This window comes from Rhinopithecus bieti, unplaced genomic scaffold (assembly GCF_001698545.2).
Source record: "Rhinopithecus bieti isolate Rb0 unplaced genomic scaffold, ASM169854v2 scaffold_41913, whole genome shotgun sequence".
Lineage (NCBI taxonomy): Eukaryota > Metazoa > Chordata > Mammalia > Primates > Cercopithecidae > Rhinopithecus > Rhinopithecus bieti.
Window position 1 is genome coordinate 6,551,045 of NW_016818964.1, and position 9,106 is coordinate 6,560,150.

Sequence of the window (9,106 nt, forward strand, 5' to 3'; positions counted from 1 at the left end):
AAAAAAAAAAAAAAGAAAATTTACTTTTTCATAGTATTATTGTAATCTTAGTCAATTAAAGGGATCTTCATTCCAATAATGGTTTGTTGACAGAACAACATTAACAAAACTGAAATTTGGCAGATTGGTGAGAAGCCAAAGAAAGGAAGTTTTCTAACAGTACCAGTTACTGTCACATTTCCGATGAAAAAATGTACATCATCACCATCAATACCATCAGCACCATCATTACAACCATCAATACCATCAGCACCATCACTACAACTATCATTACCATCATCACTACACCATCAACACCAGCACAGCCACATCTACCAATATTACCAACACCACCATTACTTCCATCACCACAAGCATCACCACTACTACCACATCATCACCTCCACAACCACCATCACAACTACTACCATTACCATCATCACAGTCACTGTCACCACCATTGTCACCACCAAAACAACTGCCACTAACACAACCAAAACCACCACCACCGTCAACAGAATCACAACCACATCTACCAGTACTTATCACTACCACAACTGTCACCATCATCAACACTAATACATCCGCAACCACCACCACAACCACTGCTCCCATCATCATCATGCCCACCGCCACCATCGTTCACACCATTCAAACAACCACATCCCGTTCTACCACACTAATCACCACCATCGCCACTGCCAAGACACCACAATCACTACACCATCCACCACCATCATCAATACCCTCATCATCATTGTCATCGTTGCAGCCTCAAACACTATCACCACCATCATCATCATAGAAACCACCACCATCATCTCTAAACCCTCACCACCATCTCCAAAACCACCACCACCACCAAAACAAGCACCACCATCTCACCTTTCACACTCAAGATTATACAGAAACGTGAGTCAGAACACTTTTGCTTAATATCGATTTCTGAGTCTATGAGATTCTTCCTGTCTTTCCTCTCCTTCTTCATTTATACCAAAGTCTAAAAGCATATATTCAATTGAGTTATTTCATTTTAACTTACCATTCTAAGGCAATAATCTAAATGTGAATAATTCTACAAAAGGATGTTTCCCAGCTAAATATTTATAGGAATGGAAATTTTACCAATACAAAAAGCAAATAATTTAGAAACGGTCAGGTAAATTATGAAATATCCATATGAGGAAAGAGATAAGGTGATTAAGAATGTTTGCCAAGATATTTAGATATTGAAAAATGCACATTATACAGTATTAATTAAAATATACACAATACACACAATTGGCATCAGTTATGAAAAAATTCAGAAAAAAACAAGACTGGAATAAAGCACACACCAAAACATTAATAATACTGCTTCTCAACTGAATGATGCATTTATTCATAGGAAATTTTATTTTTTGTGTGTATCCTTGTCTTCATTATCCAACTACTCACTAATGAAAAAGTATTAAACTTATAAATGGAAAAAGATATTTTGAAAAAAGATAAGAGATCACCTTTCAGCTTTCAAAGCACAATAAAAAAAAAAAGTCACCTCATATGAAAAGTCTTTCCCTTCTGGATCTGTTTGGAATTAATCTCACCCCCATCCCACTTTGTTCCCGGAGGTTACTGTTTGCACCCCATTATACACATTTTATTTATTTTATTCATTTTTATTTATTTGAGACAGGATCTCACTCTGTCACCCAGGTTGGAGTGCAGTGGTGTCATCTCAGCTCACTGCAACTTGTACCTCCCAGGCTCAAGTGATCCTCCCACCTCAGCCTCCCAAGAAGCTGGGAGCACAGATGCATCCCACCACACCCAGTTAACTTTTTGTATTTTTTGCTAGAGACAGAGTTTCACTATATTGCCCAGGCTGGTCTCAAACACCTGAGCTCAGGCCATCCACCCACCTCTGCCTTCCAAAGTGCTGGGATTACAGGCATGAGCCACCATGCCCAGACCTGATTGGTTCTTTACAGAGAAAGTTTACTGGCCTCTGCATTAGAGCATGCCCAGGTAAACAATGCCTTTGACGATCTAGGAAGAATATGATGTAAACTGTCATGAGCTTGGACTTTGGAGTTACTTGTGACACTAACTGCTAAAGTCCCTTCAATCCCTGAATTGGGGAAATGATATTTACATCAGAATGAGAGCAGCGACCTTTTGAAATTGCTTTTACTATAAAAGTGCAGGGTATAAGCTCCTACCCAATCAAGTTAAATTTAAAATTTTGCCTTGAGCTTCCTGGTAGCTAGGTCAAAAAGGGCAAGATGTTTAGCATGTTTATGGCCCAAAAGGAGTAAAGTTTTTCAGGCAAACAAACTCTTGTCTGCCTAACACTCTAGAATAAATTATTATCTCACAGGATTTCATAAAGGGACAAGTATAGTGTCCATAACAATATCCTCATGGTGCAGGTAGCACTGAGTGTTGCCCTGTCCTAAGGTAAGGATGAGCTCAAAAGATCAAAGGCCATTTAGTGAAAGAAATTCTGCCAGTTGGGCAAAATAGCGTGGACCAAATACCAAGTCTCAGTCATTTTATTTACTTGAGGGGTAAAAGTGAAACAGTAGATTGCCCACATGTCCTTTGAAAAGTCCTTCATAACTACCAGCTCTTGTATGCTTAGATGGCTAATACGGAAATATTCTCACCATCCCCTGTGTCATCAGGCCCAAGAGTCCTCAGCAACGGACTGAGAGGCTGAGGGGTGCTCTGCACTTAACCCAGTACATGGGCTGAGCCTCAGCCATGCAAATAAATCATCACGTATTTTCAATTAGTTTGCACTCTCACTAGCTGCTGTCCTGAATAATTAGGAAACCGATTCACATGCTGCCAGGAGCTGATCTGAAGTGTTATCTCTGGGATAATTATCTGTCTGCAGTTCAGTCTCCCCTGCTCCTCCCAGGTCAGCCCGGCCGCAGGAGGACACCCAGAGAGCATTAATGAGCTCTCATTGAAGATGTTAAAAAGCTTGTATTGATCTGTTTGTCCAAGAAGGAGATATTTAAGCCTCTCTGCTGAGGGCAGGAGAGACAGCCAACCCTATCACAGAGCCTGTTAGCCGGCCTCTGCTGCTCCTGCCAACCCCGCCCTCCTCCCTGCAGGTCTCCTTCCGGAGGTCAGACTTCAAACTCATCATGAGGTTTTCCAACCTGCCCCCTGTGCCACTTTCCCAGTGTTTGTTTTCTTTGAATATGTGTGTGTGTGAAAGAGAGACAGAGAGAACGAAGGTAGGAAGCCCAGTGAATACCTACGAATCCATGAGCCTGTACCAACATAAATGAATGAAGAAATGAAAGAAGAAGTGAATAGAAAAGAAAACGAGGTTCTTTCTTTCTTTTTTTTTTTTTTTTCTTTTTGAGACTGAGTCTCGCTCTGTCTCCCAGGCTGGAGTGCAGTGGTGCGATCTCAGCTCACTGCAAGCTCTGCCTCCCAGGTTCACGCCATTCTCCTGCCTCAGCCTCCCGAGTAGCTGTGACTACAGGCACCCGCCACCATGCCCAGCTAATTTTTGTGTTTTTAGTACAGACTAGGTTTCACCGTGTTAGCCAAGATGGTCTCCATCTCCTGATCTCGTGATCCGCCGGCCTTGGCCTCCCAAAGTGTTGGGATTACAGGCGTGAGCCACCGCACCTGGCCACGAGGTTCTTTCTTACCATAGAATGCCAACTAATAAATGTAGACGGAAATAATGAATTATAAAATCATCACTTGACAACTACCACAGTAATAATTGATCCAGATAAAAAATATCAAATATCAAAGTATAATGAAAAGCAGGTATTTGCATACCCTCGACGCATCTCACAAAAAGACACTTATTCATTTAAACAGGAAAAAAGGAGTAGCTTTGCAGTACAGAAATCTGGCAGATGCCACCTTAACCATGTGATCAAAGTTAACATCAATGGTAATGGGACTAATTGCCATCATATGCCCCCAGACGCCGAGGAGGACAAAACGTCGCTTCTGTGACATTCCCGCCAAAGACACATAACCTGAATCTAATCACCAGGAAACAGCAAACAAACTCAAATTGAAGGACTTTCACAAAACAACTGGCCTATACTATTCATAAATGTGAAGTTCGTGAAAGGCAGAGAAAGAATGTGGAATAGTTCCAGATCAATGGAGACTAGAGACAGTATAAGTAAGTGAAATGTGAGATTCTAGATTTGATCCTGAACCAGAAAAATTAAAATTACTTTGCTCTAAAGAACAGTATTGGGACGATTTATGACATTTGAGTAAAGTCTGTGGATTAGAACATAGTGCTATATTGGTGTTTATCTTCTGATTTTGATCATTATACCATGCTGATATAAGAGAATGTCTTTATTTTTAGGAAATGCACATTGACATATTTCTGGGTATGGAGCTCCTATCTGGAACTCACTCTTAAATAGCTCAGAAAAACAAATAACAGTGTATGTAGATGTGTGTGTATACACACCCACACCCCCCCAACACACACACACACATATATATACACAGTGTATGTAGATGTGTATATACATATGTATGTATTGATATCTATCTATATCTATCCATATGTTCACCCATCCACCCAGCATCCATCCATCTCTCCATTAAGAGAAAGAAAAAGCAAATGTGGCAAATGTTAGCTTAGGGAATTTGGGTAAAGGAGATTTAGGAATTTATTTACTGACTTATTTTACAACTTTTCCGTAAGCCTGAATGTGTTTTGAAGTAGTTTTTTTAGAAGGAAGGGAGAAAGGTGAAAATATAAGAAAGGAATAAAAAAAAGGAAAGAAAGAGGACAAGAATAATAACTTGGCTTCCTTCCCAGCATGAAGGACATCATACACTGGATTTGGCAAGGATAACTTTAGAAGAGGACCCTGGGGCCTTAGTCTGAATCACAGGGCGTTCAGCTTAGCAGAATGTGCATGGATGAAGATTTCAGCTTGGAGTTAGGAAAGCAGGAGTCTGGCTCCAACCCTGCTATGAAGAAGAGAAAGTCCCTAAACTTCTCAGCATCTTGGGTTTCCTAGTCCCATCTACAGCTAGGGTTGGACTCTAGTGTGCAAATCTTTGGGGAGTCGAGAAGCTTCCTTTAGAGTCAGCATAATTTAGGGTGCCGGTGCACTCTTCATGCACCAGGCTACCATGCTGGGTGAGATAAGACAAAGAGACAGCATGAGTGGAGGGACAGCATTAGACCCAAAGCCAGGAGACCTGGGCTTTGTGCCCTGACTTCAGTAGGTGCCAGCTGTGCCATTTTGGGAAATCATGTCACCCCTCTGAGCCTCAGTATTTGCCTGTGCGTAATGAGGGTACAGACACAGGGCCTCGCTTGCACACAACAGTCACTCACTGAATGGCATCTGCACTGAAAGACTCTGTGCTGGGGACAGGGAGAGGCTCTGGGAGATAAGGTAGAGTAAAACAGGTCACAGTTGATGCAGACTTTGGAGCCAAACAGAAATGGGTTCGGTTCCCTCAAACAGATCTGAGATTTGGTCACTACTTCATTCACTGTGTCTTGGTTTTCTTATCTGGAAAATGGAGACAATATGAAGTGTCTGCCTGGGTGGCTGGAGGTTTCAAGATAGTGACAAATGCAAATGCTCTAGAAAGAACAAGCACTTTGGCAGCATTCGCTTCCTCGCACCCCACCCCCACCCTGCTCCCCTCCTGCCCCCTCAAATGGAAGAGGTGATTGTCGTTACTGTATTGCCTGGTTGATGTTGGAACAATTCCATCTTTGTCCCCAGGTCTTACCTAACCACCGGATCAGATTCTATTGACGTGACAACCCGCCCTCTCCCATCTGCCAGCTGAGAATATTCATGCTAAACTGCTGATTTCTGTCTCAGAATAAAGGCACACCCTCCCCGCAAATCTGCACGCTTCGGGTAAATTCTGAGAGGCGCCCAGCTAACGCGCAGAGGCTACAGAAGCAGGTGAGCCTGGGGGCTCTACATACACACCTTTGTGTCTCCTGAGAGGTCAACCAGCCATGTGGCCCTAATTAAGAGCTTACATCTCACATCCATCTGCCCAGCTTCATGATAGCTCTTCACTGGAAAATGTATTCCTTTGTCCCCCACCCCCTGCCTCAGTATGCGGTCCTGTCAAAAGGTCACTGTTATGGAGCGTGGGACCGTGGAGACCTCAGGAGGAATAGGGGGACTGTGGTCAGCCCTAGTGGGAATGGAGAGCTTCACCAGTCAGAGCAGGGGCTAAAAAAATCAACAATAATAATAATGAATAAATAAAAGCTTGCGCCAAGAGCATGCGTATCTGGACCAAACAATAGTTTGGAACCTTTTGAGGGGGCAGTTCCTATCAAATAATGGCGTTTTATTGATATGGTAATTTTTATATTAACAAATGTGTGCTGGAAATGCTGTGATTTATTTTTTTCTTGGAGGGGAAAAAAGTAGCTTGCATGTGGCATCAATAATGATATGCTAATGACCTGCTTCCAAATTTAGATTAAAAAATTTAATTGGCAAATCTCAGAGCCGAGAAGATGGCTTTCCTGATTGCGGCCCAGTTTTAAGGTCCAAATATAAGGTTTGGTAAACTTAAAATTTCAGGCAGGCCCCAATATAGGATCTCTATAACTAGGATACAGACTTGTTTAGGGGTTGTAGGTTAATTATTCTACTGGATCTGCCTATATCTCAAATTTAGATCATCCTGGTTTGACAGAATGGAAACATCCAACAAATGCTGACTGGGACCATTTTCCCCTTTCTGTGCACACACAGACATACACACACACACATGCCTATGTACACAGAAAGCATAAAGGGGGCCGTGTGAACAAAAATGTTTGGTAAGGAAAGAGACGGCTTCCCTGATGGAAACAATGGCAAATTAGTTTTGTTATTTTTTTAAATAACTTCTAAACCTGTACGTGATTTCACAATAACCTGGAAATATATGTATGTGTGTGTGTGTGTGTGTGTGTGTGTGTATAAATATATAATGAATGTTATTGGTCCATTCTATCCAGCAAGGCAGAAATATCACAGGATACCTAAATTAGGATGTAAAGAAGAGGGGGAAAATAAATCTTTTGGATAATAATGAATAAGCCTGTGTCCCTGGAATCACTCTTCGTGTTTCTTTCTTTTTCAATCTCTGTCTCATCCCTTCTCTTATTCACTCCTCTTTCTCTATGCATCATTTTTATTTTTATTACATTCGTTCTTTCATAATCACTCTCATACTCCATGTATTTTCTTTCTTTTTCTCTCTCTCTTCTTTTCAACTTTCTTTCTTCCTTTCTCTTTCCCCCATCCTCCTCATCCTTCCCTCCTTTCCTCACTTCACTCTCTCCCCTTCCTTCATTTCTGTGCTCCTTCCATTATGGCATTTAGGCAAGTGATTTCCTGATTAACCACGATGGGCAGAGGTCAGGCTGGGCTGAGTATTGACACTTTTGATTAATCCATACAAATCACTGGTCAAAGGGAAACTTCTTGTTTGGCTCTAGACAACCTTTATGCTAGAGTCAGAATTTCCTTCTCGGGAGGAAGCATCCAGGGAAGAAACCTGAATATTCTGAAATAGTTCGAGGTCTTGACCTTTGGACTCTGTTAGTGTGAATGAGGTAGGGTGGAGTCAGAGGCAGCCTTCGGGGGCCTCCTGCAGATGTGGCTTTGGTAACAGGGACATTAGCTCACACAGAAGCTTTCAGGTGATTTATCTCTTTCCCCTGGACGTTTGGAATTGGGAAAAAAAATGTCAGTTCTCAATGGTTCCGGTACTTGCAACTATGCTATACTTAGACAATTGCAACGTCTCTAAAGTGCTGTGTAATAAATAATAGCTGTTGGTTAAGTGCTTTACCAGGTGTTAAGAATGTAAACTCCAAAACGCCCTCTGAGATGCTACTATTATATTCACTAGAGCAGAGCCTTTTCGGCAGGGCACCCTCCAGGTGACGGTATAATTATGGGACATGGTGTTAGTGGTCAGGCCCCGCAGTCAGGACTGTATGATTTCATCTCATTTCAGCCTCAAAATAACCTTTCAATGGTATGCACTGTTAATCCTATTTTGTAGAAAAAAACTGAGGCTCAGAGAAGGGACAATGACTGTCCCAAGAGCATCAGACCACAGCCAGGGGAGGAAGGGCCAGGATACGTGCATGTGCGTCCAGACCTGTGATTGATCTGTTACTTCCCACTCTCTATCCCCAGTCTGCCGACCACGCAGTGCTGGGTCTGAAGGCATCTCTTTCCAGCCTCAGCACTGCCGGACAGCTGCCCCTTCATGTCTGCATTTCTCCTGGGAGCCTCCCAAAAACCTTACGCACCCAGCCACACCTCCTGCTCATCTAGTTCACTCCCATTTACCCTTCTAATCTCAGTTTAGAAAAATCTTCCTCCAGGAACCCTGCCTTGACACCCAAAACCTGAATTTGGTTCCCACGGCATCCTGTGTCTCCTCAGCACCATCTGTCTCGGCTCTCTGTTATTTTTTAATCTGGCTGTCTCCCTGTGGGGAATGTGAGCAACTTGAAGTCAGGGGCCTTGTTCTTTTGACAACTTTTGATAAACAAGTCAGATACTGTTGTAGTCACTGCAGAGCCACATGCACAAGGCCCCTCCCTGCTTCCATAGAATGTACATGCTCTAGAACAAAACAGATAGAGGGGCCCACATGGTTGAATCCCCAGGCTATATGTAGCACAGCGCCTGGCACACTGTAGGAGTTCAATAGATGCTTTTTGAATGGCTGAATAAATAAATAAAATAACATGTGAATAAAAAAAATCATTTTGACAAATCAATAATGCCTTACCTTTCTCTATAAACTGCCAGGGGACTATCAGCCGTATTCACTGATGAGGACACTTCGGTGGAGGGTGGGTTTGCGATTTGCCCGAGGAAGGAGCAGGAGGAGAAGGCAGGATTGGAGGCTAACTCGGAGGCTCCACAGGTTTCTTAATGCTCACCTCACTTGGCAGCGGTGTCTCCAGCTTTGTTTCCAGAACTTTGCCAGTGACAAAGGGGTCTTATTATTTACATTACTGGCCTGTATCCTTGGTAAGTGCTTTCTGGTTATTTACTGGAGAGTGGATGAAGCAAACAAGGAAAATGACAGCGTATTTTTTTCGTAATTCATTTTAATGTCTGGGTCTTGG